This window comes from Haemaphysalis longicornis, unplaced genomic scaffold (genome assembly GCF_048455015.1).
Source record: "Haemaphysalis longicornis isolate Haplotype H1 unplaced genomic scaffold, Haemaphysalis longicornis Haplotype H1 scaffold_4, whole genome shotgun sequence".
Lineage (NCBI taxonomy): Eukaryota > Metazoa > Arthropoda > Arachnida > Ixodida > Ixodidae > Haemaphysalis > Haemaphysalis longicornis.
Genome location: NW_027526361.1, coordinates 923647 through 948923, shown reverse-complemented (window position 1 = coordinate 948923; position 25277 = coordinate 923647). Strand labels below are relative to the sequence as shown.

The 25277-nt window shown below is 50.8% G+C and overlaps 1 protein-coding gene across 6 annotated transcripts in view; it reads left to right on the top strand.

Annotated features, from left to right (window-relative positions):
* Rols (zinc-RING finger and ankyrin repeat domain-containing protein rolling pebbles) overlaps positions 1–25277 on the top strand; it is a 403382-nt gene that overhangs the window by 63916 nt on the left and 314189 nt on the right. The window contains exon 1 of one of the 6 annotated variants that reach the window (XM_077705639.1): positions 21553–21572. The exons of the other annotated variants lie outside the window; for them this stretch is intronic. The gene's annotated coding sequence lies outside the window, so the exon portion shown is untranslated. Of the gene's footprint in view, positions 1–21552; positions 21573–25277 lie in introns of those variants that run through there. 6 annotated transcript variants of the gene reach the window in all.

The following is a 25277-nucleotide window of genomic DNA, read 5'->3' as shown; positions in this document are numbered from 1 at the left end:
AAACAACATTAAGGGGAAATATGTTTGCTGACAGTTTTTAGAAACCGTATTTTTTGGTGTATTAGTGGACTTTCTTCACTGTTGATGCGCCACTGCTGTCGAGGCCACTCAATTCGCCGCTGAATGAGCTCCTGAACCTCGGTTCTCCGCTATATATCATTCACTTCAAACGTCCTTGAGTGTTGTTGTGTAGCGCTGAAATATTAACATTTTAATTTAAAGCAAATGTCATTCTCTCGAAAGCTAATTTGATCTGCCGCCTGAGAGTTGTATAACATATGCTACGCAGTTTCAATCGTTATCCATATTATTGCGCATAAACTAAAATAATAACGATGAGGTGAAGCATTTCTATGGCAGCCGCTTGTGTACAAAATGTAATGCGACCTTCGCAGAACTCTCCATGCCAATACATGGCTTGCACAACTTTCGCGCTGGCCGCTTGCATAATGTAGTTGGCCCAAGCGGGGCGCGATGGGCACAGTGAGAACTTCACATGTGTTGCTCTCAGCCCACCCCGGAAAATATTTGTACGGGGTTCTTTCTAAATACGGGCTGATTTTTCTGAGCCACAGCAAAAAACGTTACTCGGATTTGTACACATATACTGTAACAGTCGAATGAAGTGAGCCTCAAAGCTAAGCTATCTGATGAGGTACAAGATGTCTAGCGGAGCTGCAGAAGAACGATCGTTACATTGATAATCATAGCCACTTATTTGTCTGTGCCTCGAATTATTGCGGTATTGGAATGAAAGTGGGCAGATGAGTATTCATGTTCCGGAACCACACATGTGGCAAAAATGGATCTATTACCTTGGGCGTAAATGCAAGTAGGGTGCCATAAGCCCGCTGTATATGGTGCGAATTTACAAGCGAATTCGCAGCTGTGGCGTCGCTAGTGCGGCAGTATGTCTTTTTTTCTGCACAAGCTAAACAATCCAAGCGGTAGATTTTCGTTGCTGCCGGAGCTGCAAAATTGCTTCCACAGGTTCAGAGGCACAGTTGGAGAAGACGAAGCGAGAAGTGACTTAAGGGAAACCAAAGGGAGAATGGGCTCAAAATACAAGAACTAGTGAACACTCCTAAGATGGCGTTACCGGTTGCACGAAAGAGGCGGTCACAGCCTCTCCTAAACTTTCCTTATTTTCGTGGTGGAATAGTTTACAAGTGGTTGCGCCAGTATTCAGATAGTTGTGAATAGTTGTACTGAGACGACACAAACAGGTATCTTTATATTGGGATACATGCATGTCGATTTATTCATTGCACTCTTAAGGAGCAGAAAAAAGTATAGTGCTGTCACGTTAAAAGAGTAACCCTGCGAAACGTCTTGCAGGGCGCATCATGGCGCTGTTGCGCCGCGCATTGCCTAAGGAAAGGGTGACGTCACCACGAGTATTCTTGGTGACAGTCATCCTGGATGGCGAATCACGTGACTGCGTCGTTCCTCGTTCCGTCGGTGGCTTGCAACATACTCTCTAGAGCATGAAGTCTTTTATAACAAATTTCCCTACAGGAAAGTCTGGCACTGCAATCAGGTACCGTCATGGGAATGCATGAAAAGTTACATTTTTACTTCACCTGCCTTTCAAATTCCTGTGCTTCGTGATTGACAACTCTTTACCCGACGGTGGCTCGAGTTTCTTTTCCCCCTAGCAGCACGATGCTCTCTATCCGCTACTTTGGAGCAAGCACTGCTTGCTTTCTTGAGGCGCTGTGTGTTGCTTTTTTTCGGGCTGTTAGTTCGGGGCAAAGATCCATAGAAAAACGAGCTCTGAACAGCTGTATGGAGCGAACGTAGGAGAGTCGGATCGAATTGAGCAAACTTCGACTGCATCTGTGATGGTGGAGGGGGAGCGGAAGAGACCAGGGTGGAGGGGGGGGGGGGGGGGGGAGACAAGGGGGTTTTACAGGCACGGATGGCAGAAGACTACTGTCTTTCCATGACGTTTGCAGCAAAGGACGGAGATTTAGGGCCATTTTATTATTTCAGTTCAAAATTCAAATTATGGGAGTTTAACGCGGCCTTTTTATTATTTCAGTTCGAAATTCAAATTATAGGAGTTTAATGCGCCGCGGCTGTGCACCTGGGCCGCGAGGACTCTGTATTACTTTTGAGCACCTGGGCATCTTTAACGAGCGACGAAATCTCGACATACGATCGTCTTTTTTTCTCCTCCATATGAAAAGCAGAGATCGCGAACGGGATCAAACCCGCGTCCTTGGGCTCAGCAGCATAACTGAGACACTGCAGCGGGTGGTATTTTCAGAATATGGAAAAACAGTGCTAAAACGGGACAACGAACGTGACAAATTAAGACTGGGCGCTGAAGACAAGACTCAGCGCTCAGTCTTGTCACGTTCTTTGTCCCGTTTTACCGCTGTTTTTCCATATTCAGTTATGTACCAACAAGCCCGCACCAACACACTTTTTCAGTTCATGTCATGCTCAGTGGGCCCTTTATTCCCTCCTTCTCTCAACCAAGTTTCTTCGTGCACTACTTTACTCGCAGCTGCGAGTTGCCGAGTCCGTCTTCTAACGTTCTCCATCAGACAAGGATGTTTACCACCTGACAACAGCGCCCAGTCTTGTCACGTTCTTTGTCCCGTTTTAGCGCTGTTTTTCCATATTCAGTTGTGTACCAACAAGCCCGCACCAACACATTTTTTCAGTTCGTATTTTCAGTTACTCTCTGTAAGACTGACAGGGGATGTAAAACGACTTCCGAAGCGCGCTGGTTCGTCGTGTGTATATTTGTTTCCCACCATAAAAACGTAAAGCACCATAGATATGTTTACCATGCTGGTACGTTATTGTGTTGGTGCTACGTACGTTGCTCCACATGGCATATCAGCCACAAGCAACAAAGTAGCAATAAAGTAGCAAAACGAATGAATATATTTATTTTTTATATAAAAGACAAAATCGTCATTTCGAATTGCAAGGAGATGCCACCTCGGTAGAGTTGTAAGTTTCCATCAAATAGTAAAGAGCGTGAAAAAAATTTTCTTTTCATGTTTTTTAGAAAAATATCGAAAATAGAAAAAACACGATTCCATTAAAAAATCGACATGCTTTTAAAGGGCTGCTGAAGAGCTTCTCAAAGCATTTGTTGTGGCATTCGTTTATAGTTTTCTTGACGCTGATACAGGAAAAGGTGTTTATTGCTTGTCAAAATACACCCTTTCTTCAGCCTTTTTTTTTTCGCGAAAATAAGAACAGCCTTTTTTTCTCGCTAAAGCAAACGACCCCCGCCCATTGTGCGGTCAGAGTAGTGGCTGCCTTTAGCGATCGGGCCCCAGTAGATAACATCCTATTCGGAAGCCCCGGAGCTGCGTCGACCACTCAGCCTGCAGAGCTCATTCTGTTCTCATTCAGAAACGGGTCAGAAAGTTCCCAGTGAAATTGAAGACGCACAAAATCTTCCCTTAGAATAGGGGAGCTTGAAGGAAGCACAAACTGAACAAGTCTGCTCGCGGCGAGCTTACGAATTTTCCCCGAACGACTCATGGCCGACTTTGGATTTTGGGATGCAGGGATCTTGTGCAGATATGGGATTGTCGCTTTCACTACCAACGCGAACAAACATTCCTAGCACAATTTTCAACACCCCATCAGCCCCTTTCTCGCATGTGCAACTTTCTTTTTACATTCGGGAGGGCGATAACAAGCTGTAGGGCATCACTTTGACTGTTAACCCAATCTATGACTCACGTCACAATCTCATGACTATAAGCAGGAAGCAATATTTGATTTATCCCTCGTAATTCTCCTAATCGACACCTTTAATTTGATACCTCACAAGCCCTGGTGGCACCACTTTCACTTTTAACCCAATCTAAGACTCACGGGACTAGCTCGTGACTATAAGCAGGATGCAATTTCTAATTTGTCCCCCATGATTCCCTCATGGAGACCTTTAGATTGATGCCTCACAAGCCCTAGTGGCATCAATTTCACTTTAACCCGATCTATGACTCAGTGACTATCTCATGACTATAACCAGGAATCGATTTTTAAATTGTCCCCCATGATTCCCCTCATCGAGACGTTTAAGTTGATGCCTCACAAGCCCTTGTGGCATCCTTTCACTTTTAACCCAATTCGTGACTCATGTGACTATTTCATCACTATAACCAGGCAGAGATTTCTAATTTCTACCCCATTATTCCCCTCATCGAGACCTTTAATTTGATGACTCACATGCCCTAGTGGCATCACTTTCACTGCTAACCCAATCTATGAATCACGTGATTATCTCATGCCTATTACCCTGAAGCAATTTCTAATTTGTCCCCATGAGTCCCCTCATCGAAACCTTTAATTGATACCTCACAAGCCCTAGTCGCATCACTTTGACTTTAAACCCATTCTATGACTCCGTCACTATCTCATGACTATAATCAGGAAGCGTTTCCTAATTTGTCCCCCATGATTCCCTCATCGAGACCTTTAGATTGATGCCTCACAAGCCCTAGTGGCATCACTTTCACTTTAACCCGATCTATGACTCCGTGACTATCTCATGACTATAACCAGGAATCGATTTTTAAATTGTCCCCCATGATTCCCCTCATCGAGACCTTTAAGTTGATGCCTCACAAGCCCTTGTGGCATCCTTTCACTTTTAACCCAATTCGTGACTCATGTGACTATTTCATCACTATAACCAGGCAGAGATTTCTAATTTGTACCCCATTATTCCCCTCATCGAGACCTTTAATTTGATGACTCACATGCCCTAGTGGCATCACTTTCACTGCTAACCCAATCTATGAATCACGTGATTATCTCATGCCTATTACCCTGAAGCAATTTCTAATTTGTCCCCATGAGTCCCCTCATCGAAACCTTTAATTGATACCTCACAAGCCCTAGTCGCATCACTTTGACTTTAAACCCATTCTATGACTCCGTCACTATCTCATGACTATAATCAGGAAGCGTTTCCTAATTTGTCCCCCATGATTCCCTCATCGAGACCTTTAGATTGATGCCTCACAAGCCCTAGTGGCATCAATTTCACTTTAACCCGATCTATGACTCCGTGACTATCTCATGACTATAACCAGGAATCGATTCTTAAATTGGCCCCCATGATTCCCCTCATCGAGACGTTTAAGTTGATGCCTCACAAGCCCTTGTGGCATCCTTTCACTTTTAACACAATTCGTGACTCATGTGACCATTTCATCACTATAACCAGGCAGAGATTTCTAATTTGTACCCCATTATTCCCCTCATCGAGACCTTTAATTTGATGACTCACATGCCCTAGTGGCATCACTTTCACTGCTAACCCAATCTATGAATCACGTGATTATCTCATGCCTATTACCCTGAAGCAATTTCTAATTTGTCCCCATGAGTCCCCTCATCGAAACCTTTAATTGATACCTCACAAGCCCTAGTCGCATCACTTTGACTTTAAACCCATTCTATGACTCCGTCACTATCTCATGACTATAATCAGGAAGCGTTTCCTAATTTGTCCCCCATGATTCCCTCATCGAGACCTTTAGATTGATGCCTCACAAGCCCTAGTGGCATCAATTTCACTTTAACCCGATCTATGACTCCGTGACTATCTCATGACTATAACCAGGAATCGATTTTTAAATTGTCCCCCATGATTCCCCTCATCGAGACGTTTAAGTTGATGCCTCACAAGCCCTTGTGGCATCCTTTCACTTTTAACCCAATTCGTGACTCATGTGACTATTTCATCACTATAACCAGGCAGAGATTTCTAATTTGTACCCCATTATTCCCCTCATCGAGACCTTTAATTTGATGACTCACATGCCCTAGTGGCATCACTTTCACTGCTAACCCAATCTATGAATCACGTGATTATCTCATGCCTATTACCCTGAAGCAATTTCTAATTTGTCCCCATGAGTCCCCTCATCGAAACCTTTAATTGATACCTCACACGCCCTAGTCGCATCACTTTGACTTTAAACCCATTCTATGACTCCGTCACTATCTCATGACTATAATCAGGAAGCGTTTCCTAATTTGTCCCCCATGATTCCCTCATCGAGACCTTTAGATTGATGCCTCACAAGCCCTAGTGGCATCAATTTCACTTTAACCCGATCTATGACTCCGTGACTATCTCATGACTATAACCAGGAATTGACGGCAATGAAAAGGCAGATTCCCTTGCAGCCCAGACAAAAGAGCTCGAGGTGACGGAAACTCGTTTACCCTACCAGGATTACAGACGGAGACTAAAATTATCAATAACGAAGAAGTGGCAGTCTGAATGGACAGAACTCAATGAAAACAAGCTCCACCTTGTGAAGCCGCACCTGAGAGAGTGGCAGAGCTGCAGACATAAAGAAAGATTTGTAGAGGTGGTGTTATGTCGCCTAAGAATTGGGCACACGCGCTTGACCCACAACTTCCTATTGCTGGGAGAAGACCCTCCAGAATGTGAGCAATGTGGGAAGCGCCTTACAGTAATACACATACTTATCGAGTGTCCTAGTTACGAAAACAAACGTCGGGAATTTTTTTCCCACTTTTACAAATTTCAGATTCCATTGCACCCTGCTTTACTGCTTGGCGATGAACCCCTGGTTCCCTTGGAAAAGGTTTTTAAATTTTTGAGTGCCATCAAGCTTTTAGACAAACTTTGATATTACCATGTTACATCATTTTTTCTTGAGCGGTTTTCAAATTTTTGAGTGCACTCAAGCTTTTACAGAAACTTTGATCTTACCAGTTTACATGATTTTTACATGAGCCTTTTACCGTTGTGTGTTCAAAATATTTACCTTGTGTCTGGCGCATTATAGCCAAATTTGGCTGCTGCGCCAATAAAATCCAAATTCATTCATTCAAGCGTCATCTGTTGATGGCGATTCTTTTTGGCTAGGTTCTTCGGTGAGTCTGGTGCCGATGTCGCCTGTAATACTGTATAGCCTGCAACCTAGCAGTCGAGAAGATAAGCTGTGGCAGGCTGCATTAGGTGCGCCTCAGTTCAAACTGTCTATTGTTTATTCCGGTGCTGTCTTCTTTTTGTTAGCTATGACAGACAATCAGTCTACAATGTGTCGAGTTTCTTTCCGTCGTGGTTCCAACGTGAATTTTCAAACCACTGTATGTTCATGATGTCATTTGTGTTGCCCATTGCTGCAAATTTACGACCTTTTGAATTTCTGGCTGTACGTTATAGCTAAGCGTGCTGTTGGGGCGTTGTCATCCCACCGCTGACAACCCGTTGCTGCGTACCAGGAGGGCCGACCCGAGCCGAGCTCCGTCGCCTCCGACATACGTTTGGTAGCGTAGTGTGAAGCGAGCGGCCAGCCGCTGTTGCAGCCGGGAAGAAGTCTTGAAGCCGTAGGCTAACGTAACTGTTTACTTCATAGCGAGAGGTGAGCGGAAGCCAAAGAACAACAAAGAACAACCCAAAGAACCCTGACGGGCGAGGTAACAGTACAGGACTCGAGCAGAGTGACAGCATTGATTCACTGCTCAGACAGGAATGGGTTATAGCGCTTGCGGGGGTCGTATTTATACCCAAAAGCGTCAACGGTCAAAACAGCGTTCCCTCTAGATTGTGCACACGCCACGAACGTCACAGACACACCACACTCTTTCCATAGTCCGTGAGCAGTCGGTAGCAGCGGCGCACGCTGAGCCCGACAGAGGGGGGAGAGGAGGACTCCGCTGCGATCGCGGGGCCTCTGTGTCCTTGAAGTGCGTTGAGACGTGCTTCGCCGGTAACCTTCGAAGTTTGAAACACGCCGAAAGCGAAGCGTCTGACCCGGGCTTGTCGAGACGTGAAAACATGAGTCACCGACATGGTTGGGCTTGTCTGAAAGGCGCACGTAGTGGAGGCTTCGCCGCACAGCCGCGGAGTGTTGAAAGAAAGTCCAACGGCGGGCTCAATCGTAACAGTACGCAGACGTGCGCTGCTTCGTGGACTGATTAAAGTCGGGAACCCCAAGAGGCAATGCAGACCTTTCGTCCCATGGAGCCCCGAAAAGCAGACATTGTAAGATGGCAGATGAAGTACTTTCCTTGGGTGGCACTCGCCGCAGTGCGCCATGCTGCCGTGACACTGCCGCCGAGACGGCGTTTGTAGAGCACGCGCTGTGGAGCGGGTGGGTGGCTGTTCTGTGGACGCTACAGCCGTGTGCGCGCTTCCGCTAACGTAGCAAAGTGACGCGTTGTTCATCCGCGCCACTAGCCGCATAACAGCACGAAGGCCTTTCCCAATGGCCAGTCTCGTCGTCCAAGCTTCCAGCTGACGCTCAACTTACTTTCCTCGCTCTCTCTGGTTCCTCAGTGTTCGCTGCCCGAATGCAGGCGCCTTTGAGAGCACATATATGCACGGCCGCGTCTTATCCAGTTCGTCGCTTCTAATGCGTAACGTGGTCTGCCAGTCAGAGGGCCGCTCTGTTTTCAGCGGAGCCGATCGGGCGAGGGGCTGAGCTGTTGCGACGTTGCTGGGCTCGCAGCAGGCCATTCATTCCGCGCGACTTATTTCTGCCTCTCCGGTCGACGAACTGCGGCTTGGCGAAAGTTGCGCCGGCCGTCGTCGTTTCGCCGACTACGTCATCACGACAACGTTGATCACGACCCGGACTGAGGGCGGCTCCTGCGTGCAGAGTCGCCGCAGCCGATGCGCACTGTTCTGCTTGTGGGCTGCATGTATAATCGACGAGTCGTATTTTCTAAACTGGAGTGAACTACCATATTCGAAAGACGAGAGGTAACGTGCGCTAAACGCGAAAATTGGGCGAGTTGTTACATTTTAAGAGATAAACAACGCAAAACAACGAAACACAAGAGATAGAGAGAGAGAAAGAGGACACAGCGCTTCGTGTTCTCTTTCTCGTGTTTCGTTGTTTTGTGGTTGTCATGTTTAAAGCATAATTGCTTGCAAACGCGGTCTCCATTAAAGGGGCCCTGAAAGGCATTTTGAGCACACTAAATGAACTAGCGCAACCGTTAGATTGGGTCGTCAACGTCCTCTGTGCCAAGTATTATTACGCGCAGCGGAAAGCTCGCACTTTTGTTGCAAAGTTTGTCGTTTTTTTCTCACCCTTCCCTTCGTGTTTTTGGACGCCGCCATCTTCACATGTCTACATCATCGATTCCCAGATGTTCGTCATGAGCTAGACATCCTGCTATTGGGCGGCTTTTTCACGCACTTCCGGCAAAGAGATGAGTCGTCTGCTCAGCGTCGGCTCGCCGGCTGATCTGTTAGCGGAGTGCCGGAGTGCTTGGCCATTTTACGACAAACGAAACAAGTGTAAAACAAACGCTTAACCGTTTGTATAGAATGCAACAGGGCCATAACACGACATGGATATTCTGTTACCTGAATACGTTCCATAAAGAAAGCGTTGAAGCCCCGGGGCACTTCTTTAGTGCAATCGCAGAGAACGCCCTGAGCCGAATGCCCGGGTTTGACGCATGCATTTTATTCAACTTCAAAACAATCCAGAGATGCGTTTCTAACGAACACAACGTCACAACATGCGTTGAAAGTCTGAACCACGATTGACAGAGGATGGGAACACTTAACTCTGGCGCACAAGCCGATGGCTTTTAGCCACGCACACTGCACATACCCCATGCGAGGTTGAGTCGTACATCGCTCGAGAAAGATAATCCAGACCATGGGAAGCACTATCCACCCGCAGAAGCACAACGTCGCATTTCATCGCGAAACAAAGGCGTCCACAACACACACATTATCGCCTCTTGTAATGCCAAACGCATCTCGCACTTCCCAATGGGAGTGAGTGGTACGCCTGCAGTGCCCACATGTCGCAAAGTGGGGCTCCAAGCTGAACCGGGATCACGCAACCGTAACTGACTTCTGGAGCGGTTTGTGCCTTGTTGCCAAGGCAACCGATGTTTGAGATTGTCAAAGAAATGGCGCTCGCTCCAGCGCTAGAAAGCTCAGAGCCGCGCCGGAGCATGTTTTGCCAACGTTGCCGCTCTCCACCACGCGTCGCCCCAAGCTGAACTGGTCACATGATTGAAGCGTTTTGTGCACGGGTTCTGTATCGGTTTAATATGACTTTTTCACATACCGCCGGCAGGAATTACCACCGCCGCAAAATAAGACCCGGCACCAGCGGGGCCACATCTGATACGGCGCTTTTTGGATAAACAGTGCGCGGTGCATCAAGGGAACGAGCGCACGACCCTCCCCGTGCGGCTGCGAGTTCGCCGCCGATAAAAAGTAATGTGCCACCAGCAACGTACACCGCGAAAGGGCAAGGCCAGGCCGCCGCATACATGCGGCCAGATTTTTCGTTCGCTTTTCCAGCCTTGAGCGGAGTGCGGAATTCATGGTGTCAACAAAGCTTGCCCGTAGCAGACGACAGTCTGAGCAGCGCAATAGCGGAAGTACGTCACCGCCGTGGAGCGCAGCATCATGGGAGGCAAGGCTCGCACGCCGTCAACAGCGGAGAGTAAGTCGAAAGGAGGAGGAAACGCGGAGCGACGATAATGCGCGGTTTTTGATTTACGATTTCTCACCTAATACTCATCGCTTTAACAAAATTCTTGCGGGAGGAGATTGCAAATACATTGCTTTATTTGGGTACATGTACATCCATGCATCGGCGGAAGGTATTTCAGGACCCCTTTAAGAAGCTGCCGCTGCTGTTTCCATTTCTCGTAGCAAGTCGTAGGTGCGCCCCGTGTTGGGACGTCGTACTGAGTTACGGCGGCTCAGGATCGAGAGTTCCTGTGCTCGGTCGGGTGAAGGCGCGTTCTTTGCCGCGAATGCCGTGAGAGGGCCGCCACGTGTCGATCCTGCGAGTGACGCAGTTCAGGCCGAGGCTGTAGGAGCGGAGCGACGAGCTGAACGGGGCGGGTCCGCTCGAGGCGAAACAGGAGCGAACCTGCGCCCTTGCATCGCGGTGGTCAGCGGACAGAACTTGGTAAGGACCAATGTTCGGCTGCTGCCTGCACAAGGCGCGCTGTTTTCCGCGACAGAAGCGAGGAGGATTGTTCGTGACCAGCCCAAAGGCCCGAAACCAAGCATCGCGTAGGCCACGCATTTCCCGCCGAGAAAAGTTCACGCCGAGCGGAGCAGCCTGGCGGGTTCCTGCCACGCTGTCGTCCCTAGCTCTCACATCGCGGCTCGAGCGCGGACGCGAGGGACGAAAAGAATCGGCGCTCTCTGTTGCGCTCCTCTCGTTCTTTCACCCCTCGCCGTATGTAACGATGTGGTGGAGCCAGCGACGGCGCCAGCCTAACGCTCGTCGCAATAAATGCCGGCCCGCTTTCTGCTCCCTGATGGCAGGCAGGCACTGTCAAGGCCCGAGAGAGACGTGTGCTTCGTCATGCCGGCGGTCTACGAAGAACGCGACGGCTGGTGGGCCGCGCGCGAGCGGTCTCTTCGTCGGCCTTTTCCCGTCAGCTGGCGTCCGCGAATGTGCGCCTTTCTGTCGCCGCTCTAATGACGTCCACCGGCTCGGGTGGAGACATAATGGCCTTTTCCCCCTTCCGCGGCGCAGCCAGGCTTTTCTTTTTTTTTTTTTTTTTTTTTTTTTTTGCGGGGTACGTGGCGCCGTGTGTCCAGGCCGGCGGTTCTAAACGGGGACGTGTCCTGCGTCAAATGGCCCTCCCACTCACGCGATGCTTCCAGCCCCGCTGCCTCCGTTTGGAAAGAATCAATCTTTTCTCCGAGACAACACGGCGGCGATTATTGCGCAGCCGACCCCCGTCCGGCCAGACTGTCGTGGCTTTCACTGTGCACCTATTGGGCGCACGTTCAGAACTGGGCGAGGGCGGTAAATAAGCGGCGCTGCGGGTACGAGGGCATGGCACTGCCTGGAGGCCGTCAGAGTACTCAAGCAGGCTTGACGTTACGTAACCGCCAGGCTGAGCTGCGCGATGTGCCGCCGCTCATTGTGCGCGTCGAGCTGCTGCCGCAGCGGTTGGCGGGCCCCTCCTCCGTTGGCTCTTCTTTTCGCACCCGCCTCGTTCCCGGCGGGCACGTGAGCGGCGTCACGAGACACAAGTGCGGACCGACCGTAGAGGCTGAGTGCACCGCTGCAAAGACCACGGCAGAGGCCCGTGGGGGCCCGTTTCGTCCACGTAAAAAGCCCGTGGGTTGCCTGCCGCCGCCGGCCGCGCATGCTGGGGCACGCATCATTCAATCAGTCGATCACTTTGAGCGCAAGCACTGCGAAGGTTGACCCGCAAGAAGTCCGTGCCCGCACTTCGAAAAATCCGGTCTGCGTGTCTTCTCAAGCCGGCCAAAGTGGTGGTGCATGTACCCACAGGTTTTCTCAGCGTGGGCTACTGGACAACGCATTGTAGGCGAGAATGCACGGGCTGTTTTCGCGCGCGATATTCCGTGATTGGCGCAGCCACACTTGTCGTTTTGTGTTAGTTTCCGCTTTGATGGGCAGCTGTCCCGCGGCAGCAAGTGAACGCGGCGCATTTCGCCTCCGTCGTTACAGTGCGGCTCGCTCTGTGCGCTCGTGTTTTTCGGATGAAGCGTCGATGCTTCTTGCCTCGAGGAGTTTCTCCCGCTGGCTCTGTGACGGTTCGTCAGGCAGCTTCGCTTACGTGCACTGAGCGTTGCAGCGTCCTTCCGGGCGTCTCCACGTGGAGGACGTTGTTCTCTCGTCCGTTTGCAATTTCCTCCTGCAGCCCTTGATCATGACCGGAACTGCGCACGAAAACTGGACGACGGAAAGGATACGGCCCGGTGTTTCCTGCTCTCTGTTGTGCGCAGTTCCGGTCATGAACCATTTGCAACGAGCCCTGCTTTCCAGTGTGTTCGACGACGATGTCAGAACAGCGGTGCTGAAGAAAAAATTACTCGCAATTCCCTTATAGCCCGCGTAGGCCCCACCTACCACGTGCTGTGCATGTCACCATCATCAGCCTACTGCAGGACGAAGGCCTCTACCATTGACTCCGACCGCTCCTGTCCTGCGCTGCTCGGGTGCACAGTTTACCTCCGGATTTCCGTATTTCATCCCTCCAACGGATTAGTGTTCGTCCCCTTCTTCTGGACCCACCTCTGGGCGCCCACTCCGTTATCCACCTGTTGTCGGTTCCCCTCACTACATGGCCAGCCCAAGTCCGTTTCTTTTTTCTCTATTTTGTGGGGAACACGGTTCTTACGGCGGCCTAGATCGATCCTCGAGATTCGGCCGCAAGGCTAGCTCCGTTGAACACCGCCACGAATCGTCAACTTGGCGTAGCGGCAGCGAACAGCAAGGAACACAGGACACAGAATTCGCCCACTCCGACGTTTATTGCACTGCAATCAGAGACGTCGGGCGCGTCGCTGTACGGCGCCAAGACCACCTTAGCCAGGATGGGAGAAACAGGCGCGAGGGCGGACAATGGAAGGCCAAAAAATTACGCCCACCTCCCCTCGTGATGCGACCCTGGTGTGATGCGACGCTGAGGGGGGGTTCGAGCGCAAGCGGAGAGCAACCGTCGACCGAAAGGCCGCCGGAGAGCGGCACATCGGTTATATGCGCAGCGCGCGCGCCCGAAGGACCGGAGACCGCGGAGAGAGAGAGAGAGAGTACTGCACATGCGCAGTACCGCCGCAGTGCCGCCCACCGGCGGAGTGAAAGCGCGCTGGGACGCACACCCGCAGATGTTGAGAGAGTGTGTTCGCTCTCATCTGGGTACGCGCCGGCGCCTGTGCGTCTGCCGCGGCTATGACGCAACAGAATCCAACACAATCCACTTTAATCCAATCCAATCCAAGCCAATCCAATCGAATCCAATCCAATGCCCCTCGCGAGAGAGTGTTCGCTATCGGAGAGGAGAGGGGGTGAGCGGAGGAGAGTGCGGACGACGACGACGACGGACGCACGCAGGAAGGACAGGGCCGCCGACAAGAGATGCTCTCAGCGTCGCATCTAAAAGGAGCATGGCGTACTTACGGCCGCTCCCGATGATGGCCCGGAACTTCCGGGCAAAACCTGTCACGTGAGGGGTTCGGCAGCACCCCCCGCGGCCCGCCGTCGTCCTCCCGCGACGGAGAGATGCGCGGCCGCAGGGAGAGAGATAGGGAAGATGGGGGGCCTCCGTAATTCCCACAATTTCGACTATGGTATCTTCTACTCCAGTTTGTTGTCTGATCCAGGTAGGACGTTTCCTGCCCCCGAGTGTGACTTTATTAGATCCACGACCCGTTTAGCTGACCTAAGCTTGCTTTCTAGTTGTTTAGTAAGGCGCCAAGTTTCAGCTCCATACCGGTTGTAGATGTTTCTTTTGAGTGACAGAGGCTTTTCATTATTTGCGAGTGCTTGCCGAGTGCTCCCCAACCAGTACCTGTTCTGCGCCCGATTTCTGTTTCGCGGTTGGGGTCAGCGCTAACCATCTGTCCGATGTAGTTGTAATGTTTTGCTTCTTCTGCCGTTTCGTTTTCTAAGCTGAAGAGGACGCATGCTTAATTCTCATTGCTTTAGATTTATTCATATTCTTTTCAGCCCCACGGTCATGCTGTCTGTTTGGTACTGGACATCGAAATACGCCCTCGGTATCAGTTACTTCTACCTGAAGGCGCTAGCCTACGACGGAGACAACAGCGAGAGAACGCGTGTTGCCTTGCTGTTAGACACAGTGACAACAACGGAGCGGCTGCTCCAGAAAGCTGGGAGTTAAAATGCGTGATCGACGAAGACGTCGACAATGGCTCGCTGATCGAAGCTGAAGACGGCCTACGCCACGGTATTTACACTTTGTTACAGCACTGTTACGTGGCGGCAAGTCTAATTTGAGACGAATATTGGACGATGGTAAAGCGATGTATTTACAAGGATGACCTATGTACAAGCGGCCATGAAAGAGCTCGCGCCAGCCACCTCCTCTTCGTCGTCTTCGGTGGCGGGTTATGGGGCATTGTCCACATGGATGTTCCGTGTTAATATTTACATCTCAGTTACAACCGACATCGCATATCCGGGCCCGCTTGATCAAGCGGGGCTTTCTTCTCCCTCTCTGCAACAAGCGCCTTGGTTTTGTTTTAAAAAAGCGCGCCTCCGAGGAAGGCGGAACCAGAGGGACAGAGGAGGACTCGCAATAACATCTGGCCATTCATAATTAAATGGCCAGCTCATAATTGAGCGGTTGGCGTGCACACCTTGTCCTAATTACGCCTTTCCCATTCCCACGCAAACTAGACGTCAATACTCGGAAAGGATTCACACCCGAGGCAGCCGCGAGACGAAAACCAAACCAACCGACCAAGTATGATGCGTTGTTAAGGCCCAACCACATGCACCCGTAAAACTGACGTACTCGCGCAACGACGTAAACCGGCGTAAGCGCCTAAGGAACCGGCGTACTCCAGCGTACGCCAAATGCATTGCTACGCGCTTGTTACGCCCAAGTCAAAGCCCGCCAGACATCGGCGCTAACTTTCCGGCGCACGGTGTTTACGTAGACCTCTGGCGGTGATGTTATCTGGTGGTCAGGTCGCATAAACAAGACAGCAAATTGATAAATAAGCTAACTTTACTATTAATGATGTGATAAAACGAAGTAATTAGTAAAATACGGGGAGCAAACCACCGGACAAAACACGCAAAGCAACGAGCAACTATGGGAGCAAGGCAGTTTACGCCAAATGTAGCGGAGGGTTTTGTGCCTGACGAGTAGTATGCATGCTAATCCTTTAGGTTTGTCGCTCGTGTTCGGCTGTTTTGCTCCGTCTGTTCGTGCTCGAGAGGACGGCTTTGAGAAAGTCTAGGTGGTGTTGCTTTGAGGCTCTGCAGGAGAGAGAGTTTGGTCACGTGACTCTTTGTGCACAACTTGCTTGTCGGTGGGGCCAGTGGGGGTTAATCGATGGGCCCGCCGCGCTCTCCGTTGTGGCGGGGTGTTACGCTGAATGCCTTCCAGTATTTTTACCGCTCCGGCTTAGCCAGTGCAACATTTGAAATCCTGTGCATTGAATGTGAGCGAATGTGGGCACCCGTAAATTGAACGATTTAACCTCGAACCCCACAAATCCCCTCGAGTACTGCAACATGTAACAGTAGCGGTGTTGGACGGAACTCGTATATTACATGCTTCAAATGGCGAAAGTGCGGCGATACTGGCCGTGAGCTTCTTTGCTGCTGCATCGGGCTCCTCGCTCTCACTTTTGGCGTGAATTGCGTCGACAGGTGAACTGGGGCCACTCGGGGCCACGGCTTCCCCCGAATGCGGCGCCTCTTCTGCTCACGCGCCGTCACGTGTGTCTGTCCCGCGATGGCTCGCACTGTGCCAGCTCTTGCCGTGCCGCTTCTATAGCAGCGATCTTTGTCTCACACACCATGGTGTGTGAGATAAAGCCCACTCTGGAGACCCGGGTTCATTTCCTGGAGAATTTCGAATGTGAGCATTTTTTTTTTTAATTTTGGGCGTAAAGAGTCAACGCGGAAAGAGTTTAAGTTGCTCTTTACAGCGACGGCCATTTTCTGTGCGGTACCGGATGCCACTTTTCCGCGCAACTGAGGAGGCTTTCGCCTTAAAAAAGAAAGGGCGGGGCATCCGAATTCCCCCCAAAAATGCCAACCCGCGTAACGAGCACATGCCTGGCGCGTGCCACCCAAGCGAGGCTCGCAGACGAAGGAGTTGGCTGCAGTCCGTGCGTGCGCGTAAAACGCGCTCCATTTCCATTCCTGCAGAGCCCTGCGAGCTTCTTGTTTACCACGCACTGTCGTTAGAAGGAAACGGCGAACCGTCGACTCAGCGTGCTCGTCGAAAGAGGCCCTCTCCCCCGTTTGTCGTTCTCCCGTCTTTGTTTTGTGAACAAGCCTTCGTCCAATTGTATCCGCCCAATCGCAAATGAGTGTGGGCTGCGAACCAGAGGCTTGCTATAGTACAGCCCCAGCTCAGCGCCGTGCCGTTGATGGTGCCTTTCCGTGGAATTCACTGCGAAAATAAAAGCGGCGTTTTTTTCCTCCCTTGAAAAAAAAAAAAAAAGAAAGAAAGAAGAAACGCGAACAAAAACGAGGCAGTCTCACTCGTTCATCCGGTGGAATTGTGCGTAGAGGTAAGAGGAGAAATAGGGGTACTCTGTACATTCTGCGCTGCTTCGGGGTGGCGTAAACACAAATAATAAAAGGAGCGCAAAACGCGGTTTCCGTCAGTGCTCGCACGGCAGGAGGGATCACGCCGGATTTTCGCTGGCCGGTAGACGGCGAAATCGCTCCTAAATTTGCCCGTCTCCGGCTTCCTAGTTTTGGCGTAGAGCGTCTACTGGGCTGCTGATTTTTTTCTCTATCTCGTGAATGAAGAAAAAAATGAGAAAATTGATACGCACGGGAATCGGTCACTGTGCTCTCTGCGATCACTTTGTATTAATATTTTCTAGCGAAAAAAATTACACCATCTTCCCGCGGGGAACCATGAGGAGGATGCAAAGCATCACGGGGGTTCCGTGTAGGTTCCATTTTGTTGCCGTTATGTTGTTTCATTTATCGGAGCACGAATGGGAACGTAGTGTGAACCCCCACGTAGAGACAGAGAAATGTAGAGACAGCGAAGAGACCGACACCCGCGTTTCCTGATCGAACACCTCCTGGTTCTCGTCTTTCTTTCTTGCGTGCTCACGCTCCTACCCCGCTGCCCGCCCTCCCCGTCCTCTTCTCTGGTTGAGCTGCAAGGCGCGTGCCGCTTCCCGCCATAGCTTTCCCTCTGGAAATTTAACATCCTCCTCTAAAGTTTTCAGTTCGTCGTTTCTGTTGACGTTCAGCTTCGCGTGCCTTCGTTGTATCAGTAGCTTCTTGACGTAGTTAGAATGAGTGAAGGACATAAGGCGCGTTCGTAGCACGTGCTCCCGTTTCGGTTTGTAGCGCAGTTGGAAGAGCACCACGTACCTCCCGTTTCGTGGGGTCGAAACCGGGCGCCGTTTAATTATTTCATTTTAAAGTGGACTGCGCTGACGTCAGCCCGAATGCTGACGTGGCTGAAGAGACGCGCATGCGCAGTAGAGTGCGGATGGCGGACAGCAACAAGGGAGGGAGGGAGACAGCCTCGGGCATGAGATGCTTCGCATCTAAAAATAATTTGTGCAGCAGCTTGCACTGGTGGTGCAAGGCTGGAGAAACAGCGGCCTAGCTTCTTTCGGCTTTGCCAAGTTTTGTTAGGTGTCTCGGACCTGTTCTTCTTACAAGGCTGTTGAGGGGCGAGGCCAATTTTGGTTAGCGGGTTTTCAAGATCCTACCGGAACGGCTTGTGACAAGGCCGTTCCGGTCGGTCCCCCCGTGCACTGACAGCGGATCCCATGGGGGAAAAAGCTCCAGCTCTGCTGTTTTTCCAGCCTTGCACCAAGCCCGAGCAAGACTCACCTTTAAGATGTTGTGATAAGGGGCGCGCATGCGCTCCTTCCTGCTCACACCCGAGCAGGCGCGAAAGCCCGCTTCCCTGTTATAATACCCTACCTACGGTGGTGCATCCTTTACATGCGGCGCGGTTTTTTCTTTGTATATTTTTTGCTAACGCCACCGGACCAAGCTCAGGCGTAAACAGCTGCGCTGTTAAAAATGGTCGCGTATCTGCTTGCTTCGCTGCTAATGCGGCCGAAAGACGATAGTCTTCTGTCGTCTGTTCGTAGTTTTCACCCGTCTTCGAAAAAGATAGATAGTTGAGCATGAATATGAGCCGATAGGTTCAAGTTTCGTAATTTTGATCTTTCAAATTGAACTTTACGACCATGCCCGGTTGTATAGTTCTATTCTTTTGTTCAGATATATTATACAAATGATTTGGATTTCTGGTGCCTTGCTTGCTAAGTGGAAAAACTATGGAATTTTGTGGTCTCCAAATACACGGGTAGGTAAGCTTGCCTTAATCAATTTAAAAATGGGGCGTGAGCTTTTCTGAAAGAATGAAAATGATGATTAGTGCTCACTTAAATTGCGCATGCTGTGCCCGCGTTAGATTGTATTTCAGCCAGATTGGTTACGCATAGATCAAGGAACGTTTGACTGCACTCTGTAATACGGGTCGGGGTACTAAGAATGTTTGAAAAAACACATGAAAGGGAAATGACAGTTTGTTCGCCAGTACAGAAGTATAGGAGCAGAAAATAATATTGAAGTCACCAGACGCCACAGCAGAAGTCTGTAACGCCGAAAAACATTTTAACGTGAGCTCGAATAAGCGATGAAGCTCATTCACGGATCTTCAGGGGCGCCTGCAGATAACGCAAACAATAAACGACCTGGTTCTGAGAAAGAGTGTCATGTAACTATATGTCACAGAAGTGTATTCTGGAGTCATATAATGAGAATCTCTTTAATGTCTCTCATACCTTTTTCCGTATTGCGGCTCCTTCTGAATAGCCTTCGGACTGGACAGCTTGATCAGCACAGTTCGAGAACCAGGCTTCGCTGAGCGCTAGAACACCACATTCATGTAAGTGACAGTAAGAAAGGATGATTGGAACCATTCGAAGTTACAGCTCACGTGGCCGGGTTTTCGAAACGCTGATGCTACGGTGCTATGCATGGTCACACTTAAGCGGGGTATCGTGGCCGAGTAGTAGCGTGCAGGCGTGATCCGGCTCGATTTGAGCTGGGCCCGCAGCGCCTAACCGTGCACCACCAGCAGGGGGGCGAATTAACCTTCGACAGCCTCGAGCGCCGCTCGGCCGAGCAGTCATAATTGGAGCACGATGCGCGGCCCGTCTCGACGCCCGAATCGTGTGCGCGCGTGACCCGCCGAGCCGGCCGCTCTCTCCTCCGTGCCTCGTGGGTGCGACGGTTGTCTTGGATTCGCGGCTGGTTCTGCGTGAACAATGAAAAGAACAACACTGCTAATTTGTGCTGCTGACGTGTTGCAGTTATTAAGGCCTTGCATCCTGCGCATAGGTGGGAATCGACATGAAGCGAAAAAAATTCACTGGGACGCCGTCGACGCTGCTCTAGCGCCCACCACGCTCCCTTTTTTATCAACGAAAAACCTAGCGCGTTTCGAGTTCTGCGGAGTTATGCGGAAGGGCCACGACCATCGTGGCATCATTCGATACATGGAGGAGTCGACGCTTGTTGGGGTACATTCACCGCAGGAAGTGCGAGACAGTGAGCGCCGGCTACATGGAAATAAGGGGACAGCTCCTGCGGCCTTTCAAAGCAAGAGCCTGCCGTATCGAATTGGCCTGATCAGCTCCTTCACCGTTCGTGTACCTCCGTGCACGTGCGAGACATGCCATAAGCTCGGCCGCCGGAAGGACCGGTACCCGAAGCACGACCAACTTAGATGCTCGACATGCGGGGACAGCAGCCCCACAGGGGCAATTCAAGCGAAATTAGTAATATTATTAGAATTCTTTATTCGGAAGGGGGGACCTAAGGTTAGTCAGGGATGGGGAAGGCGGTGAAGGAGGTGAGGACGTCTACATCCTCTTGTGTATCCCCGTGGTACTTGCGTAAGTCCACAGGGACATAACAGTATCTTTTGGGTTATATAATTCGGCCCAGAGGAGGCGAGGGTCTCGATGTTCGGCGGAAGAAGGGCCGCGAGCCCCGAGCACTTCCACGGCATGTGCTGAATTGTGGGCCTCGTTGGCGCGTGACACGAGGAGCAGGTCACGATGGTCGTCTCCCTGAAGTACAAGTTACAACACGTAGTGCTTTTTGAAGTATTTCTGTCTCCCAGGGCGTCGCGTACGAGACCAGACCGCTGTTTAGACGCCAGCCACAAGCACCTTCGGCCGGGTGATGCTCCCATCGGCGCCCGTTCGGCGGTTGACCGAAGCGCGATCGGTGGCGCTTCCGTAGGCGTCAAGAAATTGCGCTAGGCGCTGGCTTGACCTTGGCTGAGCTTGAAGATCAAGAGGACGCTTCGAGGCATTGCCTGGGTTTGAATTTGGAGTAATGAGATTCGCTTAAAAATTCGCCGCGTATCTTTTTGCTTCGCTGCAGATGACCTCAAAGGACAATAGCTGCCACGGAACTAGCCCTTCTCTCCCACCCTTCCCCTACATTGAGGAGTAACACAAGAGTGTGCTTTAAGCTAGGGGCGTAGCTTGAAAAATTGAGAAAAATGAAAGGGAAGCGAGAGAGAGAAATTCCAGCTTTCTTTGCGGATTTCTGAGGAAATAACGCATCGTTGCTCGTCGAACAAAAGCTGAGAGTGCTACGAAACGTACGATGTTTCAGTGGCAACAAACTTTCATCCAGCCTTTGGAGTCCTTTTAAAGGACTGTAAAACGGAGGCTGAATGACTTTTAGGGGCGAAGCACCTGATTGTCTCGGGCGGTTGGTGTCGCCTGTCGTCGGCACTAAAACACCAGGACACTCGTTTTCCAACACCTCGCTCTAGAACGCTTCGTCCTTCAAAGACACGAGACTTTTACAGCGAAGCTGTATACCTCTACCCACCCTTCAACGGTTTCATCTACGTGGGAAAAAAACGCCAAGGCCTGATACGCTGAGAGGGCGCCACCGCCTCGGCAAGCAAGCGCTTGCTCCTCCCACCGGCGCTTCGTAATCAGCGCGCGCCGTGTGTTGGCAAGAGAGACCTACAATTTTCGAATGCACTTATTACACACTGCATGCGCCGTTCCTCCCCAGGTTTCAACACGTGGAGGCCGCGTCCGTTCTCGGTGCTCCAAACTGGTAGGTGAATGCAATTTTTTCTGTATTTTGGACATGTTCTATCGTTTCAAAACTTTATTAGCGTGTTAAATGGCTCCTTGTCTTCCTTTTGTGATAATCTAAGCGCCCAACACCTTTGCAAGGAGCCGCGAGGACTACATTCAGAGCCGTATCACATATGATACGCTATGCAGTTAGGGATATACAGTTAGCCGCCCCGACTCAAATACCCCAGTGCCGCGTTGCGGATAAAAAAAATGGAAATGGCATTACAACAGCACCAAAAGTTCCCAACAGATGGCGCTTCAGCATCACTTGTGGCCACTGGTGCCCTGGACCTGGACCCATGAATTCCACCGCACTATATCCCCTACCCCATTTCATCCTTTTCCTATTCCTCAGTAAAGTTTGTTCAGTCAGTCAGTCCGTCAGAGAGAGAGAGAGCTCTTTATTAAAGAAGAAAGCCGAGAGGTTTGCCAGAATGTCTACTCTTCTCACATGCTACTCGGCGGGGGGGGGGGAATAGGTAGGGGACGGTTGAAAATGCCCTATAGATAACAGGGCCGAAGAACGAGGAGAAAAGAAGTAAGAAAAAAAGCGCACATCGTGGAGTTTGTGGGGACAGTTCGATGAGCGTCACAATCTCCGTAGTATGTCAAATCAGTTCACTGACACCGATCTCGTCTAGGTATTCAAATAACGCCACTAGTGCTTTGCGTTGAGCTGAAGGGGAGGGCCATGGACCGAGGAGTACTTTTAAGCTGATCGGTTCCGGGCGTAGGTGCTCGATCTCCTGCTCCAAACGGCACCTTGCGACTATGTACGCGGGGCACTCTAACAGTAGGTGTTCTACAGTTTCCGGCGATCCGCAGTTATCACAGTACGGATTCGAGGTTGCACCGAGTCGAAACAGGTATGTTTTCGTGAGCGCTGCATTGAGGCGTAATCGGTGGTATAAAGTTTCTAGTCGGCGCGGAAGCCGCTCTGGCAGCTTAATCCTGAGCTCGGGGTCTACGTAGTGCAAGAAGGCATAATGGTGCTCTGGAAGAGACCAGAGACCGTTCCGCTCCATTAAGACAAGTGCCTTCGTCATAGCTGAAGCATCATGCTTCAGCTTCATCTGCTTTAGCTTCATCAGCTTCAGCTTCTGCTTCATCAGCTTCAGCTGCTTCATCTGCCTTCTCGTTCCCTAGAACACCACAGTGGCCTGGAAGCCACTGAAATGTCACTTGGTGCCCAATGTCTTTGGCTAGGTGGTGCAAGTAAGTTAGTTCACGAGAGGCGTGCTGGTGAATGCTGAAGCAGTCGCTGCGCAGTAGACTTTGGAGGGCCGCCTTGGAATCGGTGAAGATGGTCCATTGCCCCGGCGGTTGGCGGAGAATGTACCGGATGGCTTCCTTGATGGCGTGGAGCTCGGCTGACATTGATGACGTTGCCCGCTCAAGATGATGAGAGAACATCTGTCCAGTGGACGAGATAAAGATCCCAGAGGAACTGCGATCAAGCGTACATGAGCCGTCTGTAAAAATTTGGTTTGTGCCTGAGTATAGCCGGCTAATATGGCCGAGTGTCAACTGCAACAAGCCGGTTTGAGGCATATTCTTTTTATAGCCGATTCCCGGGATGGTCATCTAATTTACAATGGCGAAAGGATCGAGGGTGGGAAATAAGACGGCATTGAATTAGGTGCCTGGGAGGGAATGGAAAGATGCAATGTTTCAATGTTCGACCAAAGCTTGAGTTGCCATTTTTTATCATGCGAGCTGTTGTATCGGTTTTGGCGTGCATCCAATGTCGCAGATGTATCCGTACGGTTTCTTGGAGCCTAATCATGTCCAAGGGCAGACAGCCAGCTTCCGCGACAGTACCCAAGCGCGGGGACCCTCTGGGAAGTCCGAGGCAGATGCGAAGGCAATTGTTTCTTGCTGCATCGAGCTGTGTTCTGCCTGTACTGCGCTACAGTCTCCCTGTCCCCCAAAATCTGTCAGTCAGTCAGGATGCTGGAGCAGAAACGTGACATCAGCGTGTTTCTGCGGCGTCGTCATCGTCACCCTGAAAGTGCTTTAGTGATGAAGTTTTGAGGGAAGCTAGAAGGTGCAATAAATGTTACTTCACCAACTTTCTATTCGTTTTTTCAATCCCGCTTCCTTTTTCTCTTCGTCTGGTGTTCATGTCCAAATTACCCGTAAAGCTGTAACACCAAAACTAAGCTTAGTTTGGGTGTTTGTGTTACAAATCACTTGCACTGAAATTCTTTCACGAGAGAAAAAAAAATCATGCAGTAAGCGCTTAATTTATTTGCCGAGAAAAAAATGGTTAGCGCTGGCGTATCTCTTTCTCCAATTTCCCCTCCATTTTTTTTTTCTCGGAGCACGTCACAAGCCGGGCACGGTGATGCTGCTCGATCGCCGCCGTCTTGCCGAAGGCCTCTCCTCGTTTGCCTTCCGTTTTGCCGCAGCCAATCAGGAAGGAGTCATTTGATGCCATTTTGGTGTGGCGGCGTTCGGCGAATTCGGCCGCCAAGACCCCGACTGTTGACCTCGGTGAAGCTTTCTTGGGAGGGTGCCCTTCACGTGCGTCTACCTGGTGGCAGGCGTTGCAAATACGTTAAAGGCGATCACATAATTTCACGGCCGTCTCGTTTCTGGTCTATCGCGCTAATTGCACCTGCTTCTGCCGCTGGATGTTTCACGCAGTAGTGATCAGTAGCTGCGGATAGGCTGTCGCGTTCACCCGCATGCATGCATCTTTTGGCTGCGCTTGCACGTGAAGCGGAACATTTCAGTGAAGTTGAAACTGATACATGGACTGTAGCTATGGGACGTGGCATCATGCGCGCACAGTTTGCGCGCTCTGTGGTTTGCGTCTTTTCGAAAGCGAGTGACTATCAGGTTTCCGCATAGTACGTTAATTTTACACGTGCACGTCCCCGCTGCCTCCGTGTTTGTTTCAGAAAACGCCTTGGCACGCCCCACCAATCCCGTTTCGCCATGCATTCGCGGTTTGTGATGTCACAAGGTGTAGCGTGCGGGAGTGGGTGGGACGCCGACACCTGTTTCGGAGGTTTTGGCATTTTCTGTGGTAGTAAGCCACTGCTGCCGCTGTGAGTGGTATATATCGGTATTTCCAACGCTCTAATCTACCGATACAGGCAAACTTGCTTCTCGCCCTGGTATCGTGACGGAACAGTGGGAGGGCGGCACAATCTGTTCTGCCCTTCACGCCGAACGCGTAGGGGTAGCGAGCTGCGTGGGTCGCAGTCGATCCCGTCCGTACGCGCGCTGGAGCGTGCAAGTAAGCGAAAAAGGCGCTGTTGAGCGGAACCTTGTGCGCTCATTCAGCTGCTCGACCGCGCTGTGATCTCTGATGGTCAGCCGTTTCGAGAGTAGGGGAGAGCGAGCGCTGATTCGTTCTCCGCATCGTGGTCCGATAGCGTCCATATTCGCGGCCTCCGTCGGAGAGCCGACCGATAAAGTACCGAGTGCCTTCTCTTCTTGGCAACGCTTGTTCACCTGCACGATCATTTCTTATCTAGCCGTGGATTGTCGGACAATTGCAGCCTTCGCTTCCAAGTCCTCAGTCGTGCGCCTTGCGGCGTCGCCTGCTCGCCAGGGAGTTTTGGGGCCGTATTCTGAGCCCCTCCTCCCTCAGGAGGATTCTGCAATGCTTACGCGCACGCACGGGCAAATCGATTTCGAAGATCTCCTCCACTGGAAGCTCGAGTAG